Source organism: Erinaceus europaeus, chromosome 5, assembly GCF_950295315.1.
Source record: "Erinaceus europaeus chromosome 5, mEriEur2.1, whole genome shotgun sequence".
Classification (NCBI taxonomy): domain Eukaryota; kingdom Metazoa; phylum Chordata; class Mammalia; order Eulipotyphla; family Erinaceidae; genus Erinaceus; species Erinaceus europaeus.
In genome coordinates, this window is record NC_080166.1 from 55,631,905 (window position 1) to 55,651,816 (window position 19,912).

Consider the following 19,912-nt stretch of genomic DNA (forward strand, 5'->3'; position numbering starts at 1 on the left):
CCTGTTCCTCTTCCAAGAACAATGACTGGGTTGTGCCATGATGCCAACCTACCAAGTTCAAAACTGGAAGTGCTTAAAGTGTGAGGATGTGGAGTTGCCCTGGGCTAAGTCCAGTCACCTGTCAGCCTGTTTCTCTGGAACAATGCCTGGTGTTGTTAGAAACACATTTTGCATGGGCTCAGGCATGACTTGGAGAACAGTAAGTGCTTCTCACCTCAGCTGAGCCCCACAGGAGTTCATCTTCCCTTAAGGCTAGGACACTAGTACCTCAAGCACACATGCCAGCCCCTCACATCAGCCACTGTCCCTTCTCTTTGATGACGTGCTCTGCCTAGTGGCGAGTCAACTCTAGGTTCAAGTTGGGCTGATGAGGCAAGTAATCTAAATAGGGCGGAGTTGGTGTCTTCTTAGGTATGGCCTTTTTGATCTGGGTGCCCTCATGCCACTCATTGAAAGAGGTGATGGAGACAATCTCAGGCCTCACTGTCAGGGCTGCCTGTACGGCTGTTTCATAGTATTTGCTACTGACCCTGTTTCGAGTATTGTGGTTGTTCCAAGGCCAGATGCTGGTGTCAATGTAGCCAGGCCTTACTCTGGGAATGAACATGAGGTTGTTGGCATCATTAACCTTCCTCCCAGCTTTCCAGTTCTGACGGGAAGAGCCATGGAGAAGCCATTGGAAGCATAGTAGGTATACATGCCATCAAATCCAGCAGCTAGAATATAATGGATGAGCCCTCTTACATCAACAACGCTATGAAAATTCTGCCATTTGGAATGTTGCTGATTGAGTGGGGCCCATTTGGTATCAGGAGGAGGGCCCAAGCCTCAGGGGATGTGAGGTATGAGTCCCAGATATAAAGGAGAGGGAGGCTCTTACCCATCCATGCTGGTCTTACGGTGGTAAAATGCAGCATGGGATCCATTCATGTCAATGACGCATTCGATATCATCATGCAGACTGATGTTATCTTTGCCTTTGTAGGGTTGGATGTGGAAAGCCACCTGGATGTTGTATTGATGGGCAATAGCTAGAATGACAGGCACCAGATCATCTGAGGTTTCCCAGGTAGCATCAGCCATGCCAGGTGGGTACCAGGACAGGACCAGAATACTGGTGGTGGCCCCCTGAGCTGGGCCATATACTTCCACAGCATGTCGGGGTCCCAAGAGCTGTAGAGCTCCAGCTCTGGGTCGAAGCTGGAGCACAGGTCATCAGGAGACTGTGCTGCCCTCAGAGGAAGCTGGCCAAGATCTTGGGGTCGCAGTGTGGCACCATGTTGTGGTCCCAGTGGATGTAGTGGCCTTCACACCATGGGATCCTGTACCAGGAGTAGTAGAAGGCATGCAGATTGGAGTAGACATGCACCACATTGGGGCCGGAACTGGGGGGCTCCAGGGGCCTAGCAGGTGTGGTGGCGCAGTGGAGGTTGCCTGGCTGAGCAGTTTTTACTGAATTTTATTTAGTTTTATTTACATATAGCTGTATCTTACAAAGTGACACCAACAGTTGCTTCTATCTCCCTGGTCTAAGCTTATAAGTGATTTAGTATTTCAAAGTACAAGTTATTATTAGAGACACATTAACAATTTGAGCCCATTGTTAAAATTCAATCTGATTACCAATTTGAAGTCTAAAATGCATATATATATGAAGGCATATATACTCATATGGTTTATGCATCAAAAATTTGAGATATTCAATCCATTTTTACCCTCTTATATTAAGTAGTGATTTGTGAAACTATGAATTATTAACAGTATATATTAACAGTATATTAACAGTATATATTAACAGTATATATTAACAGTATTCCCAGCACCAAATGTCTGTGTCCCTCCCTCCTGCCCATCACAGTGAAGCTAAACATCTCCCCTCACCCTACCACCAGAAACACTTATTTTGGTGCCATACTTAGAACAGAAGTTTTACATAGAAATTGTCAACAGTCATTATTTCATGCATCTTGTTCTCAAACCATCTTCTATTAAGAAACTGTGTTTAAACTAATACTTTCTTGGCAACTAGTCAATAATTTGGCACAATTAAATAAGGAAACTTTTTTACTGCGTGTTTCACAATAGTAATTCTCACACAAAACCAGATTTTGCATTAATAGAAATAATATCTGAATGTTCCACTAAAAATATAAGCACACACAGTGCAAAACATAAGGACCGATCCAGGGATCCTGGTTAGAGCCCACAGTTTGCCACCTGCTAGGAATAAAGATCAACCTGTCCACAACCATGTTTAGAGGGGAAGCATTTACAGAAGCCAGACTGACCTTCCACCTTCTGCACCTCACAATGACCCTGGGTCCATATTCCTAGAGGGATAAAGAACTGGAGAGCCAACACACTGGCCAATATGTTATTATTTTTCCCATTATTGTTTGCAGCTTGTGAAGCAGCAGTAAGCCTATCACTGCCAGTTAGTTTTAAATACATATAGGATTGGCTAAGTTCAATCTAAATTGACTCAAATACTAAACATTATTATTCCTACAACTATACTAATTGGAATTAGACTAGAATGATTATCTGACAAATTTTTGTGAATTAATATTACTTCATATGGCCTACTAATTCACACATTAAGTTTGAGATATTTAAACCAAGCAGACTTTATAAGCTTAAACCTGTCAACTTTCTTCTATAATAATCTACTGCCACTAAAAAATGACAGTCAACATCATTGGGCCAAGGAATTAAAGTTTATATACTAATTATATAGTTACATACTAATTATATTATAGCTGTTCCTAGTTATAACCACTGAACTTGTCTTATTTCATATACTACTTGAAGCTACCCTAACTTGCTACAATTATCATCACCCAGTGAGGCTACGACACAGTGCACTTAAATGCAGGACTTTATTTCCTGCTTTATACTTTGCCTGGATCTTTTCCTCTCTTAGTTGCCCTCATCTATATTCAAGGGCCATTCGATTCCCTAAACTTTAATCTCCTTTAAACCAGAACCCAAACATTATCATGCCAGTGGTATGGCATCAATCTTGTTGTGATTAAGGAGTTAAGGTATAATACAAATCATAACTTTAACAGACTTTTAACAGAATTATTATGTTGCCCACTTAGCATCTGTCCCAATGAGGGATAACTATTACTAGCTCCATGTGTCTTCATCAGATGGATTTAAAAACCTAAACTGCTGGGAGATGGGCAGTAGCGCAGCAGTTTAAGTGAATGTGGCACAAAGCACAAGGACCAGAATAGGGATCCCAGTTCGAGCCTCCAGCTCCCCACCTGCAGGGGGAGTCACTTCACAGGCCTTGAAGCAGGTCTGCAGGTGTCTGTCTTTCTGTCCCACTCTATGTCTTCTCCTCTTCTCTCCATTTTTCTCTGTCCTATCTAACAGAGCCCTGCCCCAGTAGAGAAAGAGAGAGGCAGACTGGAAGTATGGATCGACCTGTCAATGCCCATGTTCAGCAGGGAAGCAATTACAGAAGTCAGAACTTCCAACTTCTGCATCCCACAATGACCCTGGGTCCATGCTCCCAGAGGGATAAAGAATAGGAAAGCTATCAGGGGAGGTGATGGGATAAGGACTTCTGGTGGTGGGAACTGTATGGAGTTGTACCCCTCTTATACTACAGTTTTGTTAATGTCTCCTTTTAAAATAAATAAATAGAGAGAGAGAGAGAGAGAGAGATAAAAAGAACTTCTCATGGTCTAACTTCTTATGTATTATATTCATTGGAAAATACAAACTACAGGCAAATTCACAGTTGTCCTACAATTCCACTGCGGGCTTACAAACTACACAGTGGGGGCCGCACTGAAGCCGGCTCTGCTCACCATCTGAGGAGGGAGGACAACCACACACCTTCGAAGCCCCTCCATCTCTGCTGCGTGTCTTCCTAGCAGTCCTTGAGGCAGCAGCCAATTAGGACTGCGCAGGCGGTTCCAGGGAGCCAATCAGATGCTGCGCAGCCAGCCTGGCTCAGACAGCCAGTCAGGGCAGAGGAGGAGTGAGACCCCACCCCCAGCGTGCCTGACTGTCCAGGAAGTGAAACTAGAAGTGACATAAGCCCTGCGCCTCTGCAGGGCTCCCCAGGCCTTAGCTGTGTGGACCACGAGAAAGAGGTCCAGCAGGCCCCTTCTTCGGATTGCTGTGTGCCCCTCTTGGGAATGTTCACAAGAGGACAGGGGAAACTGGAGAGGTAAGAGGAGAGCAAGGCAGCCACTGGGCTTCCTCCCCGCCCAGCGGTAGTGCTGCAGGTTAAGCGCACATGGCCCGAAATGCAAGGACCTGCATAAGGATCCGGGTTCGAGCCCTGGCTCCCCCTCTGAAGGGGAGTTGCTTCACAGGAGGTGATGCAGGTCTGCAGGTGTCTATCTTTCTCTGTCCCTCTCTCTTCCCTGCCTCTCTCCATTTCTCACTGTCTTATCCAACAAAGATGACAGCAGTAACAACAATAACAACAATATTAAACAACAAGGGCCAAAAGGGAAAACCAGTTTTTTACTTATAGGATTGTCTCAAGGGATACTAAATGAGACTTTAAAGGACTGAAGGGGGTAGAAAAGACTAGATACAAAATGCATTTGATAGTTATTTGTATAGAGATTGTAACATTCCAAATTTGAATAATTTTATTAGGGGAATGAAGTAAATTATTAGTTTGTTCATGTATATATGCAAATTTCTATTGCCAAAATAAGATTATAAAGTTTAAAATACTTGAATAAAAGAGGGTTCTTAGCGGTGGCCCCCGGACCTGATAGTTCAGTTCTACCAGCTCCCTGATAGTTTTTCTGTGTCCTCCCAGGTGTGTCCAGGGTCGGCTGGACAAATCTTCAGCTGAAACCAAAGAAGCCTCATTATTCAGCAGGGTAAGTACAGCTTTCTTTCACAGAGCAACAGTGCTTTCACTATAATCCACCTTTAAAAAAAAAAATAAAAAAAAAAAAGCTTGAACTAGTGAAAGAATAATGGTTTACAAGATCATATAACTATAGGCATAGGATGTGGTCCCACACTGCACCCACTGCCATAGCTGTCTGCCCCCTTCCACCCCAGACATCCTGAATAATTCTTCCAAAGTTTTAGCTGAAGTTTGACCACTCACTTTTTATATGATCATATGTTTCAATGTCTCTGTTCCACAGATTAGTGACTATTCAGTAGTTGTCTTTCACCTCCCTACTTTCTGCACAAGGTGCTTTCCTTTTTTCCCCAAATTATTTTATTTGGGAGGTAACTGTTTAAGGACAGTTGTTGACAGATGAGTACAATGTATATTCTCTTTGGAAGAAATGTCTGAAAAGCCACTCCCACCTCTTCTAGATGGTACTTAAGACCTTCTAGAATTGGTGGGGAGGTGGGCGGTAGCACAGCAGGTAAAGTGCAGGTGGCACAAAGCACAAGGACCAGCAAAAGGTCCTGGTTTGAGCCCCTGGCTTCCATACCTGCAGGGGAGGTGCTTCACAGGTGGTGAAGCAGGTATGCAGGTGTCTGTCTTTCTCTTCCCCTCTCTGTCTTTCCCACATCTCTCCATTTCTCTCTGTCCAATCCAACAACTACAACATCTATAACAACAGTAATAACTACAACAAGGAAACAACAAGAGCAACAAAAGGGAATAAATCAATATATTTTTAAAAAAGACAGAACTGGGTGTGGATTATTGCAAGAAGAAATTGGACTGGGTGTAGATAATTGCAAAAAGCAAAGGCCTCAGTGGGAGGAAGATCTGGGGAGGGAGGGGAAGTATTTGCATCCCAGTGGATGATGGTGGAAATGTTGGTGCTGGGTGCTATCTCTTTTATTTATTTTTTTATTTGATAGTAAATTTTATTTGACTTAATCTGTCAGGATATAATCTATTTGACTTAATAGTTTTATTTTATTTAGTATATTATTATCTCTAAAACATTAACATTTCAATATGCAGTTATAGCCACATTTCCAGCACTCAGTAAGAAGATATAGCCAGATAATGGTTACCAAACTGACCAATGCCTCTCTAGAGATTCTAAGTATGTAAGTGTTTGAATTCCTGACTCTTCAAAGAATGCTTTTCTTTGTTTATTATTCTTTATTATTAGTGATCTGATGATGATCAATTAGATTGTGGGATGGATAAGAGTGTACAATTCCATATAATTCCCAGCACCAGAGTTCTGTACACCAGCTCCTCCATTGGAAGATTCCCTATTCTTTTAAATTTTTTGAAAAATATTTATTTATTTATTCATTCCCTTTTGTTTCCCTTGTTGTTTTATTGTTATAGTTACTATTGTTGTTATTAATGTCATTGTTGGATAGGACAGAAAGAAATAGAGGGAGGAGTTGAAGGCAGTGAGGGGGAGTGAAAGACAGACACCTGTAGACCTGCTTCACTGCCTGTGAAGCGACTCCCCTGCAGGTGGGGAGCTGGGGACTTGAATTGGCATCCTTAGGCCGGTCCATGCCCTTTGTGCATCACGTGTGCTTAACCCGCTGCTCTACCGCCCAACTCCCTTTTTAAATTTTTTTTATTTATAAAAAGGAAACGTTGCCTAAACCATAGAATAAAAGGGGTACAACTCCACACAATTCCCACCACCAGAACTCCATATCTCATCCCCTCCCTTTATAGCTTTCCTATATTTTAACTCTCTGGGAGTATGGACCCAAGGTCATTGTAGGATGCAGAAGGTGGAAGGTCTGGCTTCTGTAATTGCTTCCTTGCTAAACATGGGCATTGACAGGTCGATCCATACTCCAAGCCTGTCTCTCTCTTTCCCTATTGGGGAAAAGCTCTGGGGAATTAGAGCTCTAGGACACATTGGTGGGGGGTTCTCTGTCCAGGGAAGTCTGGTCGGCATCATGCTAGCATCTGGAGCCTGGTGGTTTAAAAGAGAGTTAACATCCAAAGCCAAACAACTTGTTAACTAATCATGGACCTAAAGGCTGGAATAGTACAGATGAAGAGTTGGGGGGGGGGGGTCCTCCATTTTGTAGATAGCCAGTAGGCATATTTTAGTTATATTCCAATGGGCCTGTGGCTATATTAGTTTTTTTTTTTTTCCCTGAGCCTGAAATCTGATATGCAGGTGGATCCTAATTATTGGCATGGCTGGAAGAAGGACCAGAAAGCTGGATCAGGGAAGAGAGTAGCTCCCCAATATGGCAAAGGTGTATACATATAGTTGACTGTAAACGCCATCAATTTGATCTGATCTGGGGCCCATATTCAGCTTAGGAGCCTATGTGACCTCTGCTTCCCTGTAGATCTGAGTTCACATTCTATGGTCATAAGTAGGAACGTTCCAAGCTTCCCCAATATCATGACCCATCTTCTCTGCTATAGCACAGAGTATACTGTTCAGCCTCCCTTTGGAGGATGGAACATTCTCTACCGTTATTGATCCAAGTTGAGGGCAAGGTCCTATGGGGGCCCACACAGGGGTCTGTTCTGTTGTTCCTGATAGAGATGACCAGTGACAATGGGGAGAGGGATTTATTCGAGGTCTAGCCCCATCATATCTGTTTGGGAATCTCAGGACTCTCTGAATGGATCCCCAGCTGATGGGTTGGCCTGATAGTGATAAAAGATTCATTGTTAAAGTATGCCAGTCTCTTGCCCTTATTCAGCTTTTGAAGTCCTTGCTTTGATGAGGTTATCTTTAGAGTGAGTGAGAGAACTATAATACATAGTAAGTGAGGAGGGTATCTAAGTCTAAGTAGACACTATTTCATTATGAACTTTATAGTGTCTCACTACAGACTATAGTGTATTTTTGCTTTCAGGTATATATTTTGCCCTAATTTATGGATACATGTGAATATATGCTCTATTTTACAGAACTTGGTATATATATATATATATATATATATATATATATATATATATGTTGTTTTGGGACCTCCTAGAATGGAATTAGAGAATACTGTGGAAGGAATGGTCTCACCCAATTAATGAGGGTGAAGGGTTGAAACTCCATGCCTGATGTCTCTGGACACAGTCTGAAGTGAAGCATGCTGAGGTGGTACTGGTTGCATTGATTAGGTTGTGCAGAAGGCGTGGGCCGAGGTGCCCCGGGGTGGCAGTCAGGATAGGCTGCAGCCCTGCCCACCATGTCCACTGCCCTGCTCCTGGCGGCTGAGCAGTGTGGAGGGAGCCCACGCCCAATGCCCCATGCCATGTGGTGGCAAGCCGGCTCCTGTGGGCGGGCATTGGGCAGAAACCACAGTGTGGCCCAGAGAGAAATGTTCCAGAAACAGAAAAACAGTCTCATGAAGAAAGGTCAGAGGCCTTTGGAAACCTCTTCACAGGCAGAAAAGCAGCCCATAATGGATAGGTAGTCAAAGTCTTCACTTATCTGGGGGATGCACAGCTTAGGTCCCACGTTGTAGCGCCATGTGTCATTTTTTCTGGGCTGGGTTCATGGGCGGCTAACAGATGACCAGAAACACACAGCTGAGCTGAGAACGCAGTTTAATCTTTATTCATGAGCGGGCAAACAGTCCAACACCTAATCACCACACCATGTGCTCCTCCATCTCTCTCCTCCTGCCGCAGCATCAGGAATTCAGGAAGTACGTAGGATAGGGGGCAGGGAGAAGGGAGAAACGCGAAACTAGCAATGGCTAAACCAAATCTCCCGGAGGTGGGGGAAGTGAGACCAAACCAATGTGAAGCATACCAACATACAGATCCTTCTGTAAACCTCAAGAACTACTGAGTCCTATAATACAAAGATTTGAAATTCCAGAGCCTGAGCCAACAGAAGCTGATCTCATAGCTATAGAAAATGGAGATCAGCCCTTGAGTGCAGAACTGAAAAGGTTTAGAAAAGAATATACACAGCCTGTACAGCTACGATTACTAAATGTGTGTCGACTCTGGGTAGAGCACCACTTCTATGATTTTGAAAGAGATGCAAACCTTTTGCAACGAATGGAAGAATTTATTGGAACAGTAAAAGGTAAAGCAATGAAGAAGTGGGTTGAATCCATCACTAAAATAATCCAAAGGAAAAAGATTGCAAGAGACAATGGGCCCAGCCATAACATCATGTTTCAGAGTTCACCTCCCAGCACTGATTGACACATAAGCAGGCCTGGGCACACAGAGACCTTCGACTTGCTCACCTTACACCCAACAGAAATTGCTCGACAGCTCACTCTACTTGAATCAGATCTGTATCGAGCTGTACAGCCATCAGAATTAGTTGGAAGTGTGTGGACTAAAGAACACAAATAAATTAATTCTCCTAACCTTCTGAAAATGACCCGACACACAACTAACCTCACCCTGTGGTTTGAGAAATGTATTGTAGAAATGGAAAACTTAGAAGAAAGGGTAGCTGTGGTGAGTGGAATCATTGAGAGAATATTCTGCAAGTCTTTCAGGAGCTGAACAACTTCAATGGTTTACTGGAGGTGGTGAGCGCCATGAACCCATCCCTGGTCTACCGACTGGACCACACCTTCGAGCAAATACCAAGTCGCCAAAGGGAAATTTTAGAAGAAGCTCATGAATTAAGTGAAGATCACTATAAGAAATATTTGGCAAAACTCAGGTCTGTTAATCCACCATGTGTGCCTTTCTTTGAAATTTACTTAACGAATATCCTGAAAACAGAAGAAAGCAATCCTGATGTCCTAAAAAGGTATGGAAAAGAGCTTATAAACTTTAGCAAAAGGAGGAAAGTAGCAGAAATCACAGGAGAAATTCAGCAGTACCAAAATCAGCCTTATTGTTTACGAGTAGAATCTGGTATCAAAAAGTTCTTTGAAAACTTGAATCCAATGGGAACGAGCATGGAAAAAGAATTTACTGATTATCTGTTCAACAAATCCCTAGAAACAGAGCCACGTAACTCTAAACCTCCTCCCAGATTTCCCAAAAAATATAGCTACCCCCTCAAATCTCCTGGTGTTCCGCCATCAAACCCTAGACCAGGTCCTATGAGGCACCCCACCCCTCTGCAGCAGGAGCCAAGGAAGATCAGCTACAGCCAGATCCCCGAGAGTGAGCCAGAGAGTATGGCATCCACACCAAACTCTCCCCGGACCCCACTCACACCTCCTCCCTCGTCTGGCACTTCAAATACCACTGATGTCTGCAGCGTGTTTGATTCAGACTATTCAAGCCCCTTTGATTCAAGGTCTGTGTCAGTATCATCAATCGGCTTCACCAAGAGCACCGAAGCAGTGCCTGTCCCCCCTCCTGTCCCTCCGAGGAGACACCCAGAGTCGGCCCCGCAGAATCCTCACCCTCTAAGGTCCTCCCGAAGCCACTGGACAACCCCCCGGTCATCCCACCCCGGCAGCCCACGGCCAAAGCCTACTGGCCGCGCTACTCCCTGTCCGAGCCCCCGACAGCCCCAGGCCACTGCCGCTGCCCCCGTGGGAGCCCGTTCACACCCCAGATGTCTTCTCCAGCTCGCTGCTGGGCCCGCAGCCACCCCTACCTGGCAGGAAGGGGGAGCCGGGTACCGCCTTCTTCCCCAGCAGCCCCGCACCCTTCACACCACCGCCGCCACAGACGCCCTCCCAGCATGGGCCCAAAGACAGCTGCCCTCGCTGCCTGCACGGACCCTGACCCACAGCCCCTGGCTGGTCCACCTGTGCCCCCGCAGCAGAGCGCAGCTCAGCTCAGCTCATCCCCAAGCTGCCTCCCAAGACCTACAAGCGGGAGCACCCGGCCATGCACAGGGACTCTCCGCAGCTGCTGCAGAACGCCCACTCCTGAGGTGAGGCCCAGCAACCACCAAAGGCAGCACCTGGCCTGCACAACACCCCTGGACCCAGCCAGGAGCAGCCATCCGGAAGTGCCCGGACCCAAGGACAGGACGCCCAGCCCCAGGCAGGCGCTTGGGAAGCCAGCTGGCACCCAGGTGTGAATGAGCAGGAAGGACGCCACACCTGGCAAGGTGGCCTGATTGGACAATACGCACTTTTCACGAAAGAAACCTTAAACAGGGACCTTCAGACCCTCCCTTGTTTCCCTTTGCTTTCCTCTTCCTACTTTAGAATATTTTCCTAAAAATCATTCAGAGGACTGTGAAGAAAGGCTGTGGGCCCAACTGTGGGAACGGGGCCCAGCACTGAACTGAAGTCCTGTTTACAGATTGTGATGGTGAACAGCGTGGGTATTGAGGCTTCACCAAAGAGGTACTTTTTTCCTTCTTTCTTTTTTGAGAGTAATTATACCAGTTCCAAGAGCATCCCCCATGCTAGCGATCAAAAATCAAACCACCATCCACTGCAAGGAAGCAAAAGATGTTTATTCACGAATTCGAATCCAGGCCGAGAGGTGACTGACAGCAGTCTACCAGCTCCACCCCGAACAAGGCTCAAACCACACAATTTATAGGATTTCTGAATACACTCAGGGAGGGGAAATGCATCACCTTATCAATCTATATCCAATAATATGCTATAGAAAACGTGGAATCCAATCATTTCAAACCTAGCAAAAAGCGGGATCCACTCAAAGCAAAGCGCGGGCTAATTTCAAACATGGCAAGACCACACAACCAATAGAACCTAGCCAGAGTAGGGTCACCACATCCTCCCACCATCAGCCGCAACCTTCTGGTAAACAGTTTCCTTGTGCAAAGGTCCTGATAAGCCTTGCCTGTATGCGGGGTCTTGGTAAACAGCTAGTGGCTTACTGATTAGGTCCTGTTTTTCAAGGGGAAAGGGTAAGGAATTTTCCATCTTACACCCCACCTGCCGTCACATACACAAAACAAAACATGGTGGTGTGGCCTTCAAACTAGAGCAATCTCTTGTCACTACCAGAGAAGAGCTGGGGGTTCGGGGGTTGTTTGTTTAACAAAGTAACTGTCAAGTATACATGATTTCCATTTAGGAGACTGTTAACGTCCTCCACTAGATTGTCATCCCCCATCCATCTCAGAAGCGCCTAGGGCAGGGGGGCGAGTCAGGGCCTGAAGCTGCCCCCTCCCCCTTCTGTGGAAGCACATCCCTAGAGAAGAGCACTTGTGGGCACCACCCCTCCATGTCCTTGTCTGACTAATAGTTGAGTAACCATCATAGCTAGAGATCCCTTGCATTGCCTAAATCATATGTATATAGTGAATGTTATATAATATACCTGGCAGGTCTGTTTTAATTTAATTGAATAAAGATACAAATACTTTTTAAAAATTCACATCATGAATTGAGTATTATTTTATTTTAGTATTTGGTATTTGGGGTAGTATTCAGCTCTGGGTTTGGTGGTACTGGGGATAGAAACAGTGGACTCAAGCCTCAGACCTACAAGTTTGGGGCATAACCATTATGCTATCTCCTCAGCCTCAGTGTTTATCTTTCAGTAGTAGACTTTTTAGCATAATGTCCCCAGATTAATCCATGTTGTAAGATTTTAGAGTCCCTATAAAACTGATATCATGCATTCAGCATTTATTTCAGAGTCTGACTTGTTCACAGCAGAATGTACCCAGCATCATCCTCACATCAGCCATGGCAGGATATTCTTCTCTGTAAAGGCCTATCAATGTCCCATGTTTCTCTCCATGGTCTTTTATTAAAAATTTTCATGTTGATGACAATCTGATATGTTCTGTAGAGTAACAATAAGAAACTCTTCAAGGGTGAGCAATGGGAGGCATAGACAGATCTCTGTCTGCTCTGGATTTCCATTCTTTGTCGTCAGTTTAAGGCAGCAGGATGGGTCTAATGTTGTTAGTATTGAGGACTATTGCAATGAATTCCCAAGTTTTTGCAATAGTTGTTCTTTGTTTTGGACATTTGAATATACATCAAACACCAAGCTTTCCTAAAGACACTATGAGGCTGCTGGGCCTCCACAGCCCAATGTGATCAGATTTAGACTGTGAATAAATGATAGATGTCAATGACTATCTGAAAAAGTTCCAGAATCAAACCACTGAAAATCTGTTTCAGTTCATGTCACTGTGAATGGAAAGCCACAGGAGGTGGTCATGCGAGTGGCCCCAAGACGTGAGTAGAAATTATTTGACTGTATTGACTCAAGGGCCATTGTAGTAATGTACTTATTGTCCCATCCTTAAAATAATTTATGATATCAATGTGCAGGCACTGCTCAGAACCATGGAACTAAATGCACTCAAAAACACAATGTTTGAAGCAGAAAACCATACTATGCACACAAATCTGAGGCCCCAAACTAGACACTGAAATGCTCAGCTGCACTTAGCACACTGACAAGGCTGCCCCTGACCATGGGGTCAGTAGAGCCATCCCAGGTTGTTCCACAGTCTGTGTGGCATGGGAATGCCTGAGTCCACAGAGAGCCCGGCTCTCCTTCATTACTTGCTGGGCTTTCTGCTCACACAGCTCATGGAAGCCATCACCATATTAATGTGACAGCTCCTAGAAGACCCAGGAATTGTGATTAGCTCCTCTGAAAGATGTGAGGCACCACTTAGAAATATTTGTGTCAGCATTTTGAGTACTAGGTTATTTCTGAGTACCTGGTTCAAGAGAGGAACCCTGAGGTAATCAATGGTTTTTCATTGAACACCATGGGGAGTAGAAGTGCTCAAATCCCAACATAAAAACCCAGTAGAACCATATTGTTACTAAGTTGCGGTCATCATCTGGTTTCAGTGCTCATGATAGAGCATTGGTAGCTTGAGAGAGCTCTGGCTTGTAGGTGTGCCAGTTACAGAGCACAGTGCTCAACCCACAGCCCTCGACTGAGCTCTCCCTTCACTGGATGCACTCTGCTGGCATCAAGGGCATCTCATCTAGTGAGCACACAGACATGCAGAGCAATCAAGGCATCTAAAGTAGGATTTCTTTCATCATGATGGTGTTTATAGTTTAATGAGATTGGACATGTTCTGAGTGGTGTGACCATTAAAGCCTAGGCAATCTTAGCGTCTCCCAGGATGGAGGGCTTGTATAAAAGCTGAAGAGGGAATAAGTCATAATTGTAATAGGATAGCTTGATAAACTGGATCTCAATTGTGAGTTTGGCTTAAAGGCCAACTCTTATAAAAGTCATGAGGAAAATGAACCCTTGAGGCTAGGAGTTTGAAGAAGATGCCAGGCAGATGGCAGCATCAGCTGGGCTTCAGTCCAGCATGGGGGCGATGCATCTCTGTCACTGAATGGAGGCATGTAGTCCCTCCCCATGTGTGGGAGATACTTGGCATGTTAAGGAAGTTTTCCCCTCAAAGCAAGAGCTCTGTATCTCCTGTGCTTTCTCGCCTCTTTGCCTCACCCCCATGAAGCAGCAAGGCATCCAGACTCTCTGATGCCCACTTTAAAAAGGAAACATGTATTCACTTCAATTTTGGGTAACTCCCTGTGGATTAACTGTATTATTCATATATTGCTTCCTTTTTCCTTAAAAACAATATTCACCAAGACACCCCTGTCTTATGGGTGCAATTGCACACCCCTCAATATAGCTGCCAGCAAATCTGTACCATCATCCCACACAGGGCTCTGAACCCAACCCCATGGGAGCCCCCTCCACCCATTTCTGTGTTCTTCAGCTGAGCTAATATTGACCATGGGGCTGTTAGTGTTTCCCCCTTATTTCACTTTCCTTTGTTCCTGAAATCCCACTAGTGAGGTTCTCTGGTATTTGCCTTCTTCTGGCTTATTGCACTGAGCATGATCCCCACTAGACTGTCCCCAGTGTGGCAAAGACAAGATCTTCTGACTGCTCATAGCTGGGTGACATTCTATAATTGTGTTGTGTTGTGTGTGTGTGTTTACAGATAACATTGGAGAGTCAGAAGCAGATGACTTGCCAGCCATTGGAGAGATACCAGGTAGGAATAATCCCTGAGTATGAGCTCAAGGAGTGCGAGGTCCTGAGTTTTTATAGTGAGAGTGGAGATACAATAGGAAAGAAAAAAAAAGTGCTTGAGTGTCCTTTAGTTTTCCTCATATGTTAGAGTCATATTAGGAAAAATAATTATGGCTTAGGCCTTTCATTGTACAGATGTTTAATGGCCTTTACTTGGGGAAATCAATATGATCTTTCCCAGAGACCACTACTGATGCTTGATCAACTCAAATCATGCAATTTTGGGTTATATTTGGTTAAGCATCCGAGTTATCTCTGAGTTATCTTTGTTTTTTTTTTGTATTGGCAATAGAAGTTCACCACTCCCACTGGCCTTTTTTTCCTTTTATTTTTATTTGATAGGATGGGTCAAATTTGAGACAGGAAGAAGAGAGATAGAAAGAGACCTATAGACTTGCTTCACACCTTGTGCAGCTGTACCTACAAGGCAGGCACTGAGGGCTCCAACACAGATCCTTGTACATGGTAGTCTGTGTGTGTGTGTGTGTGTGTGTGTGTGTGTGTGTGTGTGTGTGTGTGTATATGTGCACGCATGCACGCTCGCGCTTCATCAGGTACACCACTGCCTGACACCCAAGGCTTATTTATTGTGTATAAATGAAAAAATCTCTGACTTTTGCCCAACATTTTTCTTCCTTCACCCTCTACTCTTCCCATGAGAACTAACATTCTCTGCTCTGTGTGAATGTGTCAGAATTTTAGGTTCTAGTAAGTGTGGCTGCATTTTCTCCTTCAGAGCCTGACTTCTGTGACTGAGTACAGTGTCCCTTCATGTTGACACAAGAAGCAGGTGGTTCTTCTTAGGCCTCATCACATTTCACATTTTGTATAGCTCACAGATTCTCTATCTTTTAATTGCTGAGAGGCTTTTGGTTTATCACATAGCTTCACAATTGTGAGCACTACTGCAACGAGCAGTGGAAGGCACAGATTCATTTGAACTGTTGTTTTGGGGAATACCCAGTTGTTTCACAAAGTATCTACTAACAGGGATGTTATCTGTTGATGTTTAGATCTAGGTAAACACTAATCTCTTTCCCAACCCACTGCAAGTGTGCTGGGGACAGTGTGGCCAGGTTTTGATCTCTGAGTTTATGTTTAAAAGTTACAGAGCACAGGTCTCAGCCCACAACCCACTCTACTGAGCTCCACCTTCACTGGATACACTCTTTGGGCATCGAGGGACATCTAATCTAGTGACCACACAGACGTACAAACAATCAATATACCCAAAATAGTATTTGTTAAATCATGATGGTGTTTATAGTTTAGATGAGATTGAACATGTTCTGGGTGGCAGGACTGTATACCATTAACAATTTAATTTTAGTACAGTAGCATCTCCTATGATGGAGAAATTGTGTAAAAACTAAAGTGTGAATATGAATATTGCAACTGAATGCCTTGGTGTAACTGGATCCCAACCATGAGGTTGTCTCAGTGGTGAAATTCTATAAAAATCATGAGGGAAGGATTGACAACATTTATGGACACACAGAGACAGAAGGCTTGAGGAAGATGTCAGGCACATGATAGGATTATCTGGGCTTCAGTCCAGTGTTGTGCAGTGAAACTATGCCTTTTGAATGGTGGCATGTAGTTCTTTCCCATGTGTGGAAGATTATTGCCAGTTTCTTTAAGAATGATGGGATGCATGGGTTGATAAAGAACCTTAGGCTGTTGCCAGAGCCATGAGATTAGATGTGTCTCAGCGTGGAGAAGAATAAGTACATCCAGTCTCCATAGCTGATCAGAAGGGGTCAAGTGGCACACACATCATTTCCCAACTGGGAGAGTGACGAGTATGTGCTTGTCCATCCCAAACTTCCAGGAGTATTGATATTGAAAAAGAATGAAGAAGATTAAAGATTTTTAATTAAAATATGCATCAGGAAAAAGCATTAAGAAACAAGTAACCTAGATAAAGATTATAAGGGTGAAAATTTTAGAGTAAGGGTACTTAAAACTGTCATCGCCCAAATGTCAGTACATCAGGTGCATTTTTTGGCAATATAAGATTATTGAGTTTATCCCAGTTATCCTATTAACAATCACCACACACTCAGGGCAGCAGCCAGATAACAGTTTTCTGGGTAATCGATTGTAGCAATACAATTCTTTCTTAGCCTGTTGGCCAAGAAAAATCTCTCATATATCCAGACATTGCCCTAGAGTAGGATTCTTGTAACAAGGGAAGAGCCTAAAAAGCAGGCCTCATAGTGTCATTATTGAAATGAATGTGCCTGGTATACAAAAAACAAATATTTTGCAAGCACAGAGGCAAAAGTCATTATTGGAAACTAGTAGAATTCCCTATCACAAGTATCAGGAAGTCTGGGTTCAGAAAACTGCTTCAGCAAGGATACTTTTCACTGCAAAGCAAGGGTTCTGTATCTGCTGTGATTTCTCTCCTCTTTGCCTCGCCCCCAAAGCAGCACATCGTCCAGGCTCTCCGAAGTCCAGATATAAATGGAGGATCTCTTTTACCACAAGTCCCTGTGCATGAACATTACCATACATCTATTTCTTGCTCTTTTTATTTAAAGATAAAATAAGTTTGGCAAGACACCTCTGTGTCAGGAGCACAGTTGCACATCCCTTAATATAACTGCCAGCAAACCTCTGTCTCCACTAAAATGACACCGTCATCCCCCAAAGGGCTCTGAGCCAAACCCCCTGGGAGCCTCTCCACCACCACCCCTTTCTGTGTCTCCTTCAGCTGTGCTGACATTGACCACGGGGCTATTAGTGTTTTCCCTTATTTTTCTTTCCTTTGTTTCTGAAATCCCACTTGTGAGGTCCTCTGATATTTACCTTCTTCTGGCGTATTGCACTGAGCATGATCCCCACTAGACCCTCCCCCATGTGGCAAGAGACAAGATCTCCTGGTTGCTCACATTGGGTGGTGTTCCACTGTAGTGTGTGTGTGTGTGTGTGTGTGTGTGTGTGTGTGTGTGTGTGTTTATAGAGAGCACTGAAGAATCCGATGAAGATGAAATGCCAGAAATACCAGAGATACGAGGTAGGAACAGTCACTGAGTATGGGCTCAAGGGTGTGGGGTCCTGAGATTTTGAGACTGAAGGTGGAAGGTATGATGACAGAAAGACAAAGCAAAGTGATTAAGGTCCCTTTTCCCCCACCCACCATGTGTTAGAGGCTTATTAGGAAAAGGACCTATGTCTTAGACCTTTCATTTGCACAGTTATAATCATCTCTTTGCTTTGGAAATTCAATATGGTCTTTCCCAGGGATTAGTACTAGTGCTTGGCTATTTCAAATCATGCGGACATGGAGTGAAACAGAAAGCTATACGTTTGGGTTTTAACCTGTAATGAACTGACCTATAACAAAATACAAGCAACACAACTCTGTGCCATGTGTTTGGCCCAGAAACACTATTTTCTAAGGAGCCAGATGTGACAGCTAAACCCAGCACTCTGAGTTCTGGTAGGTTTCATGTGCAGTTTTGGGAGCTGATCCACAGAGTGTGCTCATAGTGCAATTGGTTTAGAATTTGCTGGATTTCTTTTAGTGGCAAGTCATCTCCAGGTCATCTTGGGGAGGTCAGGAGAGAGCAGAATGTGAGGGTAGTGAAGAGTGTGATGATGCTGCAAGTACAAACTTGTCCCATTCTTTAGAACGTCAAATCTAAGTTAGAATCTGCAGTCCTTTCTTCCTGGAAAAGAAAAAGCTAAGATTCATAGTATGTTGATTCATAGGATCAAACAGGCATCTCTATAGAGATGCATTGGGAAGGCTGTATGTGAAGTGCGTTGTAAAAGTGTTAGCACCTAGAGGACAGTGATCTCTGTGTCTTCTTCAGCTCTCTAAGATGAGAATTCTGTGAGCAGTTCCAAGGTGTAATTGTCTTTTTCTCAAGAAAGTGTTTTGTCCTGGCCTGTATTAGGAGAACACAGCCATTTCTCCCATTTGCTCAAGAGGCCTACTTTCAGGCTTAGGAGAAACTTGAGAAACAGCAAGTGCAAATGTGTCCCACTCATTAGGACATCAAAAATAAGTGAGAATCTGCTGTCCTTTCTTCATGTAAGTGTTGGAAAAATGTTAGAAAGACAATTACAGGACAGTGCTCTTTGTGTCTTATTTATTTATTTATTGCCTCCAGTGTTATCACTGAGGCTTGATGCCTACACTATGAATCCACTGCTCTTTGAGGCCACTTTCATTGCCCTTCTTGTTATTATTGTTATTGCTGTTGTTGTTGGATAAGATAGAAAGAAATAGAGGGGGGAAGGGGATACAGTGGGTGGGGGAGAGGGGAGAGAAAGATAGACACCTACAGACCTACTTCATTGCTTGTGAAATGACCCACCTGCAGGTGGGGTGCTGAGAACTCGAACTGGGATCCTTGTGCTGTCAGTGCCTGTGTTTTGTGCCATGGCCGCTGTGCCTCAGCCTGGCCACTTCTTTGCATCTTCTTTACCGGTCTAAGATGAGAATTCTGTGAGAAGATCAAAAGTGTAGCTGTCTTTTTCACAAGAAAATGTTTTGCCTAGACCCAGTGCTGGCACCTCAGCTGCTCCTCCAGGGAGACTTTGTTTAGGAGAACATTCAGGGTGCTGAGGGTCAGGTGTTGAGACCTGGAGAGAACTTTTCACTCCAGCATTTGTATTTATCTTGGCTTCATTCCACCACTGGGGCATCAGTTCACTCCTAGAAATCTTGGAGCAAGAACATGTGATAAAGACAGGGATCAAGGAACTTAGTGAGGGTTTGCTGCTTGGCTAGAAATTGTTGTGTCTTAGGACAAGATATCTCCCCCTCTCATGAAACTAAAAGGTTTCCTGTCCTAGATACATCATTAACTTGGCATCTGGACAGGTCCAGTCAAAGTACTAAGTACCACTCCCTTAAATGATGATATACTGACCCCATTCCTAACCTGTGCCCCCTGCATGACTGGTGTGGAAGCCCCATGTTGTTCACAGACCATCTCCATGGTGGTGAAGCAGTGGAGCTGTTCCAACATGCAAAGTCCCTGTCCTCAGTCTCCTGTCCTCTAGTCTCCAAGTCCCTTCTATGATTTCAGGAGTCAATCATACTCCTCCAGGTAGTCTAGTACCTAACACTATTATAGCACCCCACAATCA

General features: G+C 44.2%; 2 pseudogenes; one reads left to right on the top strand and one right to left on the bottom strand.

Annotated features, from left to right (window-relative positions):
- Window positions 1-289: 289 nt before the first annotated feature.
- Window positions 290-1,076, bottom strand: LOC103124426 (glycoprotein endo-alpha-1,2-mannosidase-like protein; annotated as a pseudogene).
- A 7,592-nt stretch (window positions 1,077-8,668) lies between these two features.
- Window positions 8,669-10,714, top strand: LOC103124427 (son of sevenless homolog 1-like; annotated as a pseudogene).
- The last annotated feature ends 9,198 nt before the right edge of the window (window positions 10,715-19,912 follow it).